The sequence below is a fragment of the Schistocerca americana genome, chromosome X (genome assembly GCF_021461395.2).
Source record: "Schistocerca americana isolate TAMUIC-IGC-003095 chromosome X, iqSchAmer2.1, whole genome shotgun sequence".
Taxonomy (NCBI): domain Eukaryota; kingdom Metazoa; phylum Arthropoda; class Insecta; order Orthoptera; family Acrididae; genus Schistocerca; species Schistocerca americana.
In genome coordinates this window covers 209,581,821-209,599,282 of record NC_060130.1, presented here as the reverse complement: position 1 = coordinate 209,599,282, position 17,462 = coordinate 209,581,821, and positions in this window count along the sequence as shown.

Sequence of the window (17,462 nt, the reverse complement as noted above, 5' to 3'; positions counted from 1 at the left end):
GGCAGTACATGCAATGGTTCATAGCTTTTGGTATCTATGGAGCATGGCCTGAATCAGCATGTCGCCTCCAGAGTGGAACTGGCATAATAATAGTGGAACTGGCATAATAATGGGAAATCTTTTACACTAATGTAACATGCTGCCCAACAGAAGTTCAACTTCAGCAAAAAATTGGAAAGTTCCAACACAGCAAAACAGTTTTGAATTGGATGAATTTGTAGTGACAGAATCAACCACAGGCAAGTGTGTAAGTGCTTCTCTTCACTTCCTCCTCCCTCCACCCTAAAAAAAATTCCCTTAGCAGCCAGTTGCCCATGATCCTGTTCTCTCATAACAATATATAGAAGATATGAGGGTGGAAAGCAACACTGTGTAGTCCCCAGCAGTCCACTCATCAGCATGTGAAGGATGTTACAATTGGATTTGAATTTCACACCTGTGCACTACAAAGGAAAGACTAAAATCATGTTGCTGAGGGGAAGTGGAGAGGAATTGGATATGACATCCCACAAAGTTTTGCAGTTTGTTCACTCCTGATATAGATCTAATTATATGATCACACATTAAAAGCCCATTCAGAAACTGCAACATCTGGTGATGCCAAAAAGTACAGGGTATCCATAATCAAAGTTTCACTTCCAAAATGCTGTAGAAAGAGAATCACTGCTCAGAATGTTGTCAAATTTGAACAGTATATTATTGATGTAGGGCGAAACATCATGCAACAAAAAAATTTAATCAAAATTTTACCAATAAATGGCACTGTAAGCATCTTCAATTAGATGTAGTCTGTTACAAATTACATATTAGTCGCATATGACTGCTATGGTTTGAGTTGCACGTTACACCAGCTGTACTGTTCAATGTGTGTAACTGCGCAAGTTCAGCAGTCAACAGTTGTGGCACTGTTAGCTAGGTAAGCAAGGCCATGCCACATTGGATGGTAAAAATTGATTTTTAATTGTCCTGAGGCCAGAAACCGTATAAAAATAAAAATGACTTGAGTTTTTAATTGTTGTGAGACTGATGCAAGATGTTCAATAAGCTGCCCATCATTTTCTGCCACAAGTTGAAATCGGGAAACACCATGTTCCACAACAGATCAGAGAGTTTCGGGGTCACATTTGTGATGTGTTGCACAATTTGTGCCTTCTGTACCTATATTTGTAATTGGAGAACTGAACACAATATCTTTCAGACAACCCACAGCTAGAAGTCTCACAGATTAACATCAAGTGATCTGGACAGCCAGGCTGTAACGAAATTACAGCTGATAATTCTAGCATTTCTGAAATGACTCTGCAGCTGCTGCTCCACAGGCTGAGCAGTGCAGGAAAGAGAGCCATCTTGCATGGAAAAGGGTTGGAATGACTCAAAAAAAAAAAAAGGCCCCACGAGAAACGCCTCGCGCGCGCGCCCACACACACACACACACACACACACACACACACACACACACACACCTCTCTCTCTCTCTCTCTCTCTCTCTCTCTCTCTCTGAGTGAAGTGGTCCCAGTTGATGCACGTGCGGGTTTTTTGATCCCCACATTCTACAATTGTGTGTGTTGACATATCCTTGGAGGTGGAAATTGCCTTCATCTGGCCACAAAATGTTCCATGGCCATTCATTGTCCACTTCTGTGTGAGCAAGAAATTCCAAAGGGAACAGTTGTCTTGCTGGCAGGCCAGTAGGAAGCAACTCCTGAACATGAATGATTTTGTATGGATAACAATGAAGGATGTTTCATAGGACTTTATATATCATGCTTGCAGGCATGTCCAACATTTGGCCAATTCCCAGTGCACTGCATGTTTGCTCACCACTGCTCGATCCCTTGTGCAGTGCTGTGGCCACATCTTCGAGAGATATTAGATCAATTGCTTTCCTCCCTATGCTACATTGTGCTTCAAAAGAACTTGTCTTTTCAAACTTCATAATCATTTTCTACAGACCCGTAGCAGACATCGAACCAATGCTTATTTCATGCCATTGAGTGTCCGGAACTTCTGCAGGACTTCTGGCACCCAGTCATTGTTCTTCTAAAACAGCTTTACCAGCAACGCATGATCCTTCATGGAGACTGTCATGTTGGACATCTTTGACACAAACTGAGGAACAGCCATGTGCCACAAGTCTGTCGGTGTGTGCATATTCTAATGCTTACGGTGCCATCCAGTGGTCTTCCCCCCCCCCCCCCCCCCCCCCCCCCCCTCCAATTGTGAAGTTTCCCCATGTATCAATAATATGCTGTACAAATTCGATGCTATTCTGAGCAGTAGTTGCCTTCCTACATCATTGTGGTACTGGAACTTAATTAGTGACACCCTGTATATTAACAAAGAACCTGAAGTTAGTCATATCAGATACAGTCAAGATAAACAGATAAAGCATTTTCCAGTTGATTCACTGCATAGATCTCAAATCTTAAGCTTATAAAAGTTACTGTATGCAATTCAAACAATAACAATGTTTTATCAGGCCTAGAAATGAGCATTGTTGCACACTTACTACATGAAAGTGAATGTACAAAATTTCACAGTGTTCAAATGGAAAAAAATTAAAACTGGCTCAGCTCATAGATAAGGGGATAAAAGCTTATGCTAAATTATTTTCTTCCATCATTGTCAGAAGCAGTCCGCTTTTGTAATTGCTGTTGTGTTGACCTTTAAAAGTCTGCACATGACTGGCTGACCTATCTCATCATAATATTGTGCAGAATTCAAGGAGTTTACGTATGCTGTCATGGAATGCTGCTAATGATGATGATCGTTGGCCTGTCATATTAGCCTATCGTATGCCTGCCACTGGTACTGAAAGGCCATCACAGTAGCAGGCACAATGGAGTGTTGCTCCTGACAATGAAAATGGAGGAAACAATCACTAACTGTATGTCCTACTGAACTCTGATGCATCAAGAGTACTGAGAATATTTTATCCAAGCATGTCATCATAAGAATATTTATTTCCATATTACTTATTTCTATTGGGGAACATTTCATGCAATATGTGTCAACTGTAAAAATGATTTGTAACTGTAGAGTTACTTTCTGTTCTTGCAGAGGAGATGAGGAAACTATACTGTGGTTATACATTACATAGAACTTGCTGGAATAAATGACATTTTACAGAAGACTAAACTGCAAATTTTTAAAGGAAGGGTGTGAGTTATGAACTGGATCTTAAAGCCTAACATTTGTATAACTGCCATCTCTTTTTATTTGCAGCTCTCTTACATTTTTATTTGGTATGGGTCGATGTGGCCACAGCAGCCCACCAAAGAGCTGATCTTAGCAATACAAATAAATACATTTAAGCACTTTTCACAGAGACAAAAGTCACCTATTAAAGCACAACACAATTTTGTCAACATATTGCATAACAATCTTGTCAAATGAACTATTTCAGGCCTCAATATAAAGACCTGAATTATGCCTCTACACCACATGCACTACGTAGTGAGAATATCAGTGGAGAGAAACAGAAGATCACAAGTTAGGTAAGACTCGCCCAAGTCAAACATCAATAGAACACAAAACCACAAACTCACACACACGTACACATGTGTGGATAGGGAGAGACTTATTATATTGTGGAAAGATGAAGGACTAACTGTGCTGCAAGTCAAAAAGTTGTACTTAATGCTACAAAGTATCATAGCAAAGTGTTACAGTTGGAGGAGGACAATACATGCAGAAGTTTAAGGTTAATCGTTTAACATGGACATGACTGAGCTACTGAGGAATTTTGTCCTACCTTATGTTGTGGTAAGGACTCTATGAGTTTTTAACTACAAGAGTCTTTCTGTATTCTATACATGCTGCCCAATATTCATAAAGATGATGTTCCACTGAAATTTATTGTTACCACAATCCACTCTCTCATCTACAGGATAGTCAAATATCTAATGAAATTATCAGTATCCATAGTTGTTCACTTCAAACATCATATTTAAAACCTATCAGATGTTTATTGACATAATTAAACTATCAAAACCAACCAAGATGACATTAAGATCAGCCTATATGTGGTCTCTTTGTTCACAAAATGTTGGGTAATACGTACATGGAACATGTTAGTATGGTGACTTGCCTTTCAAAAGTAAATTATTTTTAGCAGACTTTGATGACAACTTGCTTTTTTACAAATGTAAATTTTATGGGAGGATGGTCAGAAGGGTTACAGGTTCTCTATTACCTTCAGTAGTGGCCATTTTGTTTGTGGAGTATGTTGAGGGACACATCCTTATTTCAGTAATCATGTTAATACAATCAACCTCTGTAAAAATGATTAATGATATAATGATAAACATAGGTCCAGTGATAATTTTGAATGTTCCCAGCTGATTTCCCGTAACCTGTCATTATAATGATGATGTAATTTTAGCAACACCCTGTTATAATGAAGACAAAGTTCCGGGGATGGTACCATTTTCTGCTTCTAAGAATCTGACAGTAATGGTATGTAATGTCTGTTAAAACTCTTGACCTTCAGCACTGTTTTTTCAGAAGCTTTGCTATGTACTGTGCTGATGGTAAGCAGGTAGTGAATAGTGTATAGCTGTGGGCAAACTGTGGTGAGTTTCAAATAGAGTTCCTGTGTTTGAACCAGTGCTAATTGTTTTAGTCTGTGCATTGTTGAGCTTGAGTTGCAGGCAGAAGTATTGTGTTGGAGTCATACACAGTTTATTTCTGCGATTTTTGCAATCTGTGAATGTTTTCACGTTGATGTAAATATGGTTTGAACTTGGCTAATGAGATTTGGACAATGGCTGGAACTCAGAAGCAGGTAAGGTTAGAGACAAAAATGGAGGTTTTCAAAGATAACAATAATGGAATGAAACAGGTAGATGTGGCGGGAAGTATAGATTTGCACAATCAACATTAGCTACATTCCTTCATCATTTCCTTTGGGCCTTTGTTCCACTTCAATGTCGGGTCGGCCTTATTACTATGGATTTGGCGGTGTTAGTGTCAGAGGGTGGCCAGATGCCCTTCCTGTCACCACCCTGACCCCCCTGGGACGGAACTAGTGTACCCCAGCTGTCTGCATCTAGTGTAAGCCATGAAATAGTGTGAATGTTTTTCTAATGTCTGCGAGCCGTGTAACTGAGGCGGGACATGTGGACCAGCCCGGTATTCACCTAGTGGGATGTGGAAAACCACCTAAAAACAACATCCAGGCTGGCCAGTACACAGGCCCTCGTCGTTAATCCACTGGGCAGATTCGATGTGGGGCCAGTGTGCCTACCCGACTCCAGGAAGTGGCACATTAAGGCCCTCAGGTGATCTGGCGGGTGTTAGCTACATTCCTTAAAAAATGAAAAGAAATTGAAGGAAGTTTTCTAGGTGGCAAGTTCAACCTTTAAAGAAAAAGAATGAAGATGGCGGCTGCTGCTGCTGTTGCTGTGGACAGTGCTACACTGTGGTGGCTTAATGAGATGCGTGCACAAAACATATCAATTAATGGCCTGCTGGTATGTTAAAAAGCCTTAGATTTCACTCAGTTGCTAGGCGATTCTAATTTTAAGGCAAGTAATGGGTAATAGCAAAGATTTGAGCAGGGGCAGGGGATCATTTTTAAAGTGATTCCAGGTGAAGAAAAACTGGTACATTTAGGTGGTGTAGAATAAAAAAATACAGTCCTGAAATCATGTACAATGCAGATGAAGTGGGATTGTTTTACCAACTGATGCCAGCAAAGATGATGATCTTTAGAGGGGAAAACTGTAAAGCAGAGAAGCAATCTAAAATATGTCTAACGATTCTTCTCTGCAGCAGACCGTCAGGGACACACAAGTTGACACCATTGGTGTTCGGAATATCAACAAATCCCTGATGTTTAAAAACTGTAAGAAGCTTACCAAGTAAGAGTATATACATTTTTTTCCCATTAGTTTATTAGTTGATTCAGTACCCACAACTGTAATGTTATGAGTAAACTGGAAGAGTACGTACAGTACAGTACTCTACAAGATTAATTTTGTATTTTTTATTCTAAATCTGATTTCTTTTATTGCAGTCAATTACAAGGCTAATCAAAAAGCATGAATGATGTCTGCTCGCTTTAATCAGTGGCTGCTTCTGCTGGATAGAGAGGTGGCAAGGAAAAATAAGAAAATTGAATTGCTTGTGGATAGTTGCAGTGCGCATAACAACATGTCAGCATTGTAGAATGTAGAACTGTGTTATTTCCCCCCAAACTGTTCTTCAATCCTTCAGCCACTAGACACTAGGATAATTAAGAATTTCAAGACAAAATACCATTCATGTCTAGTTCAACACATGATCGCAAACATTGAAATAAATGTGGACAATCCCTATAGTGTCAATGTGAAGCAGGCTTGGGACGTATTAGCTGGTTCCTGGAAGTGTAGAGCTGAATGTGATTGTGAACTATTGAAAACGATGTTAGTGAGAATGTTGTCGTGGATGAAAAAATGCAGGATGATGTTTAAAGTGATGTTGATGTATTCAGCAGTAACTGGTAAAACCGTAGATGTATCAATAGTTGATTACATGTCAGTGGATGATGAGGTGTTGGCATTTGAAGCATACACCGGTGAATAAATCCACAAAGAGTTAAAGTGTAATTCACCTGTTGAAGATTCTGATGATGACTGATGTGATAAGTGCAAATAATCCTCTTCTGATGGAGCTAATAGGTCAGTTGGAAACTATTCAGCAAGTAGCATCTTCAATCCCCAATGTTTCAATGGAACAGTTGATTGCAGTAGAGGAGTTGAAGACAATATTTATAAGAAAATCATTGAGAAAAAAGAAACAAAGGAAAATAAGTGAATTCTTGTGTACACAAAAGTAAGGTAATCTACTAATACATGGAGTGAACAAAATGTGTTTCATTTGTCATTTAATGTTATTTCTCATCAGAAAAGTACAACAGTACTGTATATACTGACCTTTAAGGTACAGTACTTTAATGGGAACTATTAACAAAACCTCATTATAACAACCACCCTGCTATAACAATATGATTTTCACGATCCCATAAATATTGTTGTATCAAGGTTTGACTGTAGAACATATCCAGTATCAGATTAAAAGTTGAGATGGAGAGAGAAGAAAAGTTATAATTCTTAAATGTTTCATATGAATGTAAACCAGATGGAGAACCTGGCTGCAAACTGATACATATTTTCTTATAGCTCAGTGCACAGAACTTCCACTGGTCCAGAGAAGAGGGGTTTCAAATGTGTGAACACACAGTGCTATGTTGATACTAAGAACTGTCATTTGAATTTTGAGATTAGATATACAAAGGTGGTTTTAAAAGAATGGTTTGAGGACTACTTCCACTTCTCATGAAGTAGAATGGGTCCTGGATGGACAGGGTGTTAGACCGAACTTGTAATTGCCAAAGAATGTAAGAAATGCTATGCCCAGTAAAAGACAGCCCTTGACTTAAGTTTCCCAGTATTTATATCATTATTGTGAGTGGTGTAGTGGCAGCAGCTTTATTGATCAATTCATACATAAGTTCTTGAATCTTAGCCAGAAGATAAATGGTACAATAAAGATCAAGATATGGACAGGCCAATGCTTGCTGAGCAAAGAATTGCAAAAAAATGCAAAAGTGTGTTTAGTGAAATAAAAAATGTTACCCCAAACACACACCAATTGGGATTCTGTCACAAGGGATGCTGTTGAGACTTAAATGTGCAACCACCTGAACCAAACCAATGGAACACATGGCAAGGCCCATTAATACCTGACCTAAGCTACCTATCATCAATGATGATTATTGATTTGTTGGTGTGATTTGCAGAAGAAATTTACATATCTTTGGTGATGTTTATTTTGACATTGTTGCCACCTCTTGTGGTTCTCCCTCATGATTATGTCTATGGAACACTATAGATTGATGACTGACTGAATGAAATTAATGATAAGAGGAGTAAGAATAGTAAGGTCAATGGGAGTTACAACAACCTTGAAATTAAAGCAAGTTTTTACATTTAGAAAATAAGGAAAGTAACATAAACTTCCATGTAGTTAGAGGAGGAAATAATGGTGGAAATATTTCTCAAAGCAAGGGTGAATGTTGGCTATGGCAGCAGTTGAACTGAAGACAGGGAGAAGAAATTGTAGAGAGAGAGAAAGTACAGTGAGGACATGGAACAGTTAGATAGGGATGGCAGGTACGGCTCAAAGTATGAGGGCATGCTGAAAAGTAACACATCCCAATTGGTAATGTGATAACTCTGAAAGCTTTTTAAATAAAACAAATGTCATTAACATTACACATATTTTTTCTTCATCTCTACATGGTTATTTATCAACGTAGTCACTCTGGTGGTGAACACATTCCTCCCAACGAGAGACCATTATATTGACGTGATCACTGTAGAATGTTTGACTGTTGACAGAGCCCCAACTTTACCTCGGCTTGCACCACTTCATCACTATCAAAGTGAAGTCCTCGAAGGCATTCTTTAAATTTTGGAAGCAGATAAAAATCTGCAGGGGCCAAGTCAGGACTGTGTCATGCTGAAGGAAAGGGTGCTCCATGTGTGGATGAACTCTTTGAATTTAAAACTCGATCACATGCTGTTTGTCATGCACTGACATAGTTACATTACACACTGCCATGTTACGTTATACTCTATCATTTGGCGCCATATAGTGGTAGGGGGCGACTGGTATGTAGACATATACAATAAAGATGTAGAATGTTAAAAACATTTGTTTTATCTGAAAATCTTCAGGAGTTTTCACATAAAAAAAATTCAGAGGCTCGTTTGAAGAAGTTATGTGGTTGATGTCTGAGGAGGGGGGACAAAGAAATGTCATAAAGATAAAGATGGAGTGCGATGGGATGCTGTATGATCCACGTGAGGTAAAGGTGAGATGGGAGAATACATTGAGTGGCTGTACAAAGGGGAAGAAAGATGAGACAGACCAACTTGCACTGGATGAAGGAAGTGTAGTGAATGAAAAAAGGGCTGCAATATTGTAAACAATGAATTGGAGGCAGCTCTTACAGAGAAGGAAAAAAGGACACACCACAGGGGTTGATGAGCTGCTAGTCCTAGGAGAGAGGTGCACTGTAAAGAATAAAAAGATTCATGCTGTTTTTATTGATCTTTAAAAAGCTTCTGATAGGGTTCGGTGGGCTAGACTTGTGCCTACACTAAGAAAGTGTGGCATTACCTGGAGAGAGAGAAAAATTGGAAGAGGAGTTAAACCTCAAGCAAAAAGAAGAATCAGAAGTAGTGGAGAACTAATGGAACAAATAGAAATAGGAAGAAGGGTCAGGCAATGATGTTTGATTTCAACCTCACTGTTTTACATACTACTGGAAGGGATCATAGGAGAGTGCAATGATGAAATGAAACGAGAGTGTGCTAGAATCAAAAGGTTGGAGTGTGCACATTTTGCTGGCAAAATAGTGGTTTTGGTGGAGTCCATAAGGTGCTTAATGAAATGGTGGAAGATGTAAATAATGAAAGTTAAGACTTGAGAATGAAAATAAATAAGAAAAAGATCAAAAACTTTATACTGGAAAGGAAAGGAAAGGAAGCAGGCCAAAATCACAATAAATGGGCAACTAGAGCAGGTTGTAAAATTCAAGCACTTGGGAAATTTTATAACAGAGGACCCAAAATGTGAAAAAGAAATAATATAAAGAGTACATATCCTCTGGAAGTATTCAATAAAAAGATGAAATGATCATATGGGCCACTGAATAAAAACCTAAGGAAAATTTTGGTCAAATGCTAGACATAGAGCATAGCTACAGGTGTACAGACTTGGGCATTGTGAAAAGATGAGGAAAGGAGGCTGAGGTGCTGTTAATTTGTGTATGGAGCAAATTAGAGGGTATGAGTTGGGAAGACAGGGTGAAGTATGAAGAGTTGGGGAAAATAGAGAAACCCTTTGCACACCATAAGAAAGGAAAAAAAAGGCTAGGTTACATATCTAGACACACCAGTGCTTATTCCAGCAAGGGACAGTATAAGGAAACACAGGAATAGGATTATGAAGAGGATGATGCCAACTAATAGTTGGTGTTAGAGAGGAAAAAAATAACTATGTGGGGTTAAAGAGGATAGCACAAGACTGCACGAAGTACCACATCTAGACCTGCCACAGAGTAGAATATCTGCTGATGAAGATGATAAAATCTCAGAACTTTGAAATACATCACTAATAAAAACTAGTGAACAAAATCACAGTGTTCTGTCAAGTAAAGAAAAAGTAGGTAATAAGAATTGTTGAAAGAACTAAGAAAATAAATAATTTAAAAGGAACATTGTATGATGTTGAATGCACTTTCCTAGAAAGCAGCTCATAAAAGGAGGGTAAAATTTTGAATATTAGTGACATGAAAAGGAGAAGACATGTAAGAGAGTAATGCACACATAGGAAAATTACAAGAACACCATTCTGTGCTAAGCAAACACAGATTTGAGCAAAAAATTGGCATATAGTGTGTGTCGCCAGTTACTTTGGAACAATTGGAATAAAGGAATTTCCAGGAAATGAGAAATATTGGATCCATTACCGGTGAGAGCCATAACTGTCAATTTTTGAGTCAAATGGAGAAATTGGGTGTGGCCAAAGGGATGGAAGAAATCATTATTTTTCCACACACAAAAAACGTGATTTGTTGGAGTTCAAACAACTGAATTATCTGCTTGATTACATACATGTGAAACTCATTTTTTGAGATGAGATAAAGTTGTCTGAAGTATGTATATTGACAGAGGGGTATTAGAGGAACAATCAGTTTTCCATAAAGGAAATTGTATGAGAGACAGATCATATGTCCAATCTTTGATGGATTGTGGAGGGAGCATGGGAATATATAAAAGAGTATTACATCTGTTAATTTTTTTATATTTAGATCATCAGATTCTTTGGGATCTTCGTAACTCGAAGCTAGTTGGTGATGGAACGGGTCACAGTATAATTCACAGAAAGCTCACAAGACAATTTAAAAACCAAAAAAGGGGACAACAAAAAATTTTTAAAAATGAAAAGGATTTATATCAGTATATACACTACTGGCCATTAAAATTGCTATACCATGAAGATGACATGCTACAGGCGCAAAATTTAACCAACAGGAAGAAGATGCTGAGATATGCAAATGATTAGCTTTTCGGAGCATTCACACAAGGTTGGTGCCGGTGGCGACACCTACAACGTGCTGACATGAGGAAAGTTTCCAACCGATTTCTCATACACAAACAGCAGTTGACCAGCGTTGCTTGGTGAAACGTTGTTGTGATGCCTCGTGTAAGGAGGAGAAATGCGTACCACCATGTTTCCGACTTTGATTAAGGTCAGATTGTAGCCTATCGCGATTGCGGTTTATCGTATTGCAACATTGCTGCTCGCGTTGGTCCAGATCCAATGACTGTTAGCAGAATATGGAATCAGTGGGTTCAGGAGGGTAATATGGAACACCGTGCTAGATCCCAATGGCCTCATATCACTAGCAGTCGAGATGACAGGCATCTTACCCGCATGGCTGTAATGGATTGTGCAGCCATGTCTCGATCTATGAGTCGACAGATGGGGACGTTTGCAAGACGACAACCATCTGCACGAACAGTTCGACGACGTTTGCAGCAGCATGGACTATCAGCTTGGAGACCATTGACGCTGCATCACAGACAGGCCACCTGCGATGATGTACTCAACAACGAACCTGGATGCACGAATGGCAAAACGTAATTTTTTTCGGATGAATCCAGGTTCTGTGTACAGCATCATGATGGTTGCATCCGTGTTTGGCGACATCGTGGTGAATGCACATTGGAAGCTTGTATTCGTCACCACCATGCAAATTCAGCATTTGAAACATGTTTTAAAGTTGAGCTTTATGAACAGTTAGTATTGAGAATCTGACACATGTTAATGTTATTTCACTATAGAAAGCTTCACTATGGGATTTCTTTTATTATTAATTATATATATAATTTTTGTAAGACCTTCACCTTTAATTATTTCAAAGAGCTACTGAATGAATAACCAAATCATTTCAGCTGAAAGCTTCTTGGTCAACTACATCATTTTATTGTGACATCATCTGATATCATTTATTTTATTTAATGCAACCAGTTGCAATTTATGTTATTTATTATTCAGAATGACTAGCCAATGTCTGGCAAATTAGGCTGTAAGATCACTGGCAATTGATGTATATTACGCAGTCAAGATACTTCCTGGCATTAAAGCTGATGTGTGTGGCTCAAACACTACAACAGCAGTGAGCCAAATATCCGATCTGACCACAAATTGCCCATTACTGGTCTTCATCATATTTTTTTCCCTATTAGTCACAAATAGTTTGTCTCATCCAGTATAGTCAAATGCAGTCTTAACTTTCCTTGGTCATTCCACTCTGTTCACTGGTATGTCGTAAAGGGAGGGTTTCTTGTCTGGGATTGCCCGAATGATTTTGGATATGTGGTCCATCGAAAACAGTCACGGAAACTTGTATGCGTATGAAGTGTATCGGAAATTAGAGAAGAGAGAGTTGCGAGGCAAGTAAGAAGAAAGAAGCAGATCGCATTGTGGTTGTGGACATAAGTTCACTGCAGCTAGCAACGGGTATGCAGAAAGCTGCACAGACATCGGCATCAGCTCCAGCAGTCGGGGTGATGGCTGAAACAACTTTGGCACTTCTACCTGTGACTACAGCAACATTGCAGCAAAGGCAAAATGACAGACATGTGAAGTACTGACACTGCTAGTGTAACCGAGTGTGACTTTGCAGTGCTGACGTCAGAATTGGAGAGTGTAGTGATTAAGCAATCTTCAAAGCTTGTGTGTACTGAGAATGCAAATGCAGCAGCAAGTCCGAAATCTCAACGAGAAACTGTAATTGGGAAAAACACGATTTCATGGTTGAAGCAAGCATTCATGTATTTAAACTCTAGTCTTTCAAATGTAAAAACAGAAATGAATAATACAAGTTTTCTATATAGGCAACTGTGGCTTAACCTATGCATAGGTTTTTTTCTTCTTTTTTTCCAATTTTTGTAGGAAAATCTTCTAAAAATTCTAGAATCCACTTGTTAAATGTATTAGTAATGTTACCAACAACAAGCAACACCCATTGTTGTCATATAATTTATCGTCAGTCATCAATTTCATTTGTAAAACAACTCCCAAACTTAGAAAAGTAGGGATTGTGGTCATATACAACACTTGTGCTCTGTAACAGCATCTACTAGCACTTGTGTGGCAGGTACGGCCCATTGCTCGTGTCAGTTTCTGCTATGACTTAATGGCTGCATCTGCACATGATGTTATCGTTTCTTCATCACAGCCAAGACAGCTGTTTTCCTAAGTACTATCAGGACTGATAAGTCATACTATATTATATATATGGAATTCTGATGGAACAGTTTCGTCTTGTTCTGCTTATCCACTCTATGTTACAGGTCCAGATTAGAATGTCCCTCAGTGATGGCCCATAGTGATCTAAGGTTATTGATGGATCTTTCAACATTCATTGCATTTTATGATGCCAAGATATGTGCCTTGTAGAACATTGGGAAATTGTATTTTGTTAATGGCTTAATGTAATCCAGTTAAGTGAATACTTTTCTATCCATTTCACAGAAGGGCACTATTAGTTTTTTCAATTAACAGCCTCTAATTCATATTTACAGGTATGTTGTTGTAGATTTAACCTGAATGTGCGATTCATTATTGTGAAATTGGTTATAACTTCATTCTACAATAAACAGGGACAAGCAGCAGCTTCAAGCAGACTCTAAAATTTGTTATAAGATTTAACCACGAAAATTTAAAAAATTTAACTTAGAAATGGATAGTACGAACGCTATTATTTCAAATGTAAAAATGAACATGAATGCTTGCATCAACAATGTCTAGGTGGGGGTAGGGAAGGGACAGTCTGAATTAAAAGACGAGCTATGAAAACATACTGGGGATTGAGAAAAAAATAACCACTCTACAAACAGAAATGCAAAAACTTACAGATTAAATGGGTGTCATACAGAGCAAAGCGAAATCAGTAGATAGATAAGTTACTATAAGAATAGGAAAATTGCAGAATAAATTGGGTGGCAGTGTGTGGGTCTATGTACAAAGGCAGAAGTAGCTTGAGGTTGTCACTGGCAATGTTTTCAACAGTTTATCCAGGAGAGTTACTGAATGTAAAGGTGCTATTGCTCAGTGTGTTAAAGCGGAGGTTGAGCGGTATGAACAACAGACTAAAGAGACTGGTGTGAAATTGGGTGTGGTGGCAACAAGTCAAGTTGCAAATATAGTTAATCTACCATGGGGTGGAGTAGGTAATGCCAGGTGTTTTGCTACTGATGGTAATTATCATTCAGTGAACCTCATTGCTGCATGCAGGGTTGGAGTCGTGCCAGGTATATTGGATGATGCAAAGGTCAAAATTCTGAAAAGGCTCTTAGAAGGGGAAGCACAGTGCTGGGTGAATGTTATGAGTAGTAGTTTTACTAATTATGAGGCTTTTGAAAAGGTGTACCTGAGTAAATTTTCAGAACAAATTCTTGAATGGTCCGAGTTATTGAAGTAGAGATTTAGCCATGTGGGAATTTTGTTTGTGGGAAATGGCAAAACTAGCCCACATAAGTAGACTTTTGGATACATTACCAGAGGTAAGTATTCTTAAGAGAAGATTACCAGAATACTTGCAATGGGATTTGGTAATAGTTTGACACAGTCCACTGATGAGTTTTTCTGATTTTTAAAAAAATTAGAGCATGTGCTAAAATACATCAACAGAATTCCAATAATTGGCAGGAAGGTGGATACCAACAGGTGCAACATGGTGATTTTCATGAACAGAACCAGAAAATATGTCAAATAATTTTCAAATAAAAAACTTCCAAGGTGGGAATGTGCGCAATCATGAAAGAGAGCAGAGATTTGAGGGGACAAAACGGCACAGACCACAATTTCTGGAGATAAATTCAAGAAACTAGATACCACCACATCTCACATCCATGGATGGCAATCAGACTGGGCACAATAAAGAACACAAAGATACAGAAATCAAGAGGTATGAGAGAATGGGAAACAGGGCTTGAATCATGCAGATGAATTTAAATAAAAGTGTAAATAAGGAAAGGGTATAATGGAAAGCAACACAGAAGGAAAGGAGGAAGGGTTAGAAGTAACAAGGTGACTGGTTTAGGTGATATAGGATTAAACAACCTATTTCATATGGAAGAGGAAGATGATTTTAAAGGAAATAATGTAGAAAAGGTGGGTGAGTCAACATTAGAGTCAGTGACAGAATGAATCTGGGTCAGAGGTCAGTTTATGGCAATAATTCGACAGAAGTGGAGGAAGTTAATGTAAGTGTTTGTATCTGTGGAGGTGACATTGCAATTGACCTGTCAGCTGAAGATTGGTGTATTGACATATCAGCGAAAGTAGATGATTAAACTGTAAATGGAGATGTTGATAGTGATATTTTTGTGAAAATAATGCAGTGGCTAAAATTGATGCATCTGAGGAAGGTATCTATAGATTTGTTTCCTTAAAGGCAGGTGAACCAATGATAATTGATAAGGATGTAATGACTATGTTGGAGGTAAATGATGAAAATATAGTTGCTTGAATTGAGGAATCATCAGTTTTGGATATGGAATGGTATATTTAAGATGAAGGTGATTATTTACTTAAAAATTGGAGATTGTGTGGCTTAGTGACAAATACCTTGTTACTTGATTACTGGAAATGTGAGAAATTCAAAGTGGTGAGAGGGCTGGCAGAGTGCAAGATGGATTAGGTGCGGAGAAGGCATATTATGAATTATTTAATATGACTGTGAGGTAGAAAAGTTGTTGGGAGTAAACAAATACAGTAATGCCGTTGTGGAGAAAGATATTCATGTTGTTTCTACCCATGATGAGGATGACACTGAAGAGAGATACGATGATGCAAGGTATGACGAAAGGGAGAAACATTTGAATTAATCATATGATACAGGATTGGCAGCTCCACAGCCAGGCATATAGGGAGTAGAGATTTACTTGTATGTGGGAAACTGAAATGGGTTAAATTATGAAGGAGTTGGTGAGGAGGAAAGGTTAATTGTGGCTAGTGATTTAATTGAGGAATATAACTGTAGAAAATAATGATGATAACCTCTGGGCAGTAGGTGAAAGAGAGAGAGAGAGAGAGAGAGAGAGAGAGAGAGAGAGACTGAAAATTATTTGCTGTGGGAAAAGTACATAATCCCTTAATTTAAAACCCCAGGTTATCTCGTTTTTATTATATTGGCAGAAACTTAAAACACTGAGTATACTCGGGCAACTTAAGAACAGAGCGATGGAAAAAATAAAACCCTGCTTATATCCATTTCAGCACTGACAGTTAAGTGTTCAGTCACTAGAGAGCATCCAGCCCTACATTCATAGCCTGGCTGTCGTGTTTTGGTTGAGGTGTTTGCCACTAGATATTGCCTTTACTGTGTGCAGCTTTGAATACTCAACAACGAAGTATGTGATTTCAGTCTCTGTCTTGTATTGTTAGATAGGGAATGCTTTAAAAAAGGTTGGCTATAGTGATCCTGAATTTGACATTGAAATTAGCAGCTCAGAAAGTGAAGAAGAATTCAATATTACTTCATCAGAGACTGAAAGTGTTGATAGTTTGTCAGTTGTGTCACAAGTGCTTGCCAGTGGTACAAGATAAATACATTCACTGTGCTCCAGACAGCTCCTCCAAGATTTATGTTAACAGAAAACCATTGTGAAATACTTGGTCAGTCTTCATATCTTTGCAGAAACTAATAAACGACTTCAAGTTTCAGAATATTTTAGTCAAAGTCCAGTGCATGAGTATACCTGAGATTTTATTATTGGTGATGTTCAAAATTTTGTAACTCATTATTTTTGAACTGTAAAAGCTGCCTTTATATGTCTATATGTAGAGGAAATCAAGAGTGAGAAACTGACAATTTTTCTAGTCATGGGAATGAAAATCAAAACCACCACAGGTGGACACACCAAGTCATTGAAACACAAGATGCTTTTAGAATTTAGTTGTAGCAGTTACAAATGTAAGTCTTTGCCAAACTGCGAGGAAAAGCATTTAGAGTTTGTTGTGGAGGATAAAAGGCATAAGTAAGGTTCAAGGATGTGCTCACAGAAAGAATGGACAGCTGGATTGAAGCAGGACCTATGACTGAACAAATCAGAGACTCGGTGAAACTGGTGTAAAGTATCACTATTGAGGAGAAAGATGAAGTTGGCAAGTTACTGGGGCAGTACGAGGATGTTTTCTCCAACAAACTTGGCAGAGTTGTTGATTCTGAACACACTATAAAAGTAAAACTGCACAAGCTGATACGTGTGAATCTGTACTGTATCGCAACTGCGAATAGGGAAGCACTAAGAGCAATTCTGAACCAGATGTTGGAATGGGATGTCATTGAACAATGTAGGAGTAACTATTGCAACTTGCTAGTCATAGTCAAGAGA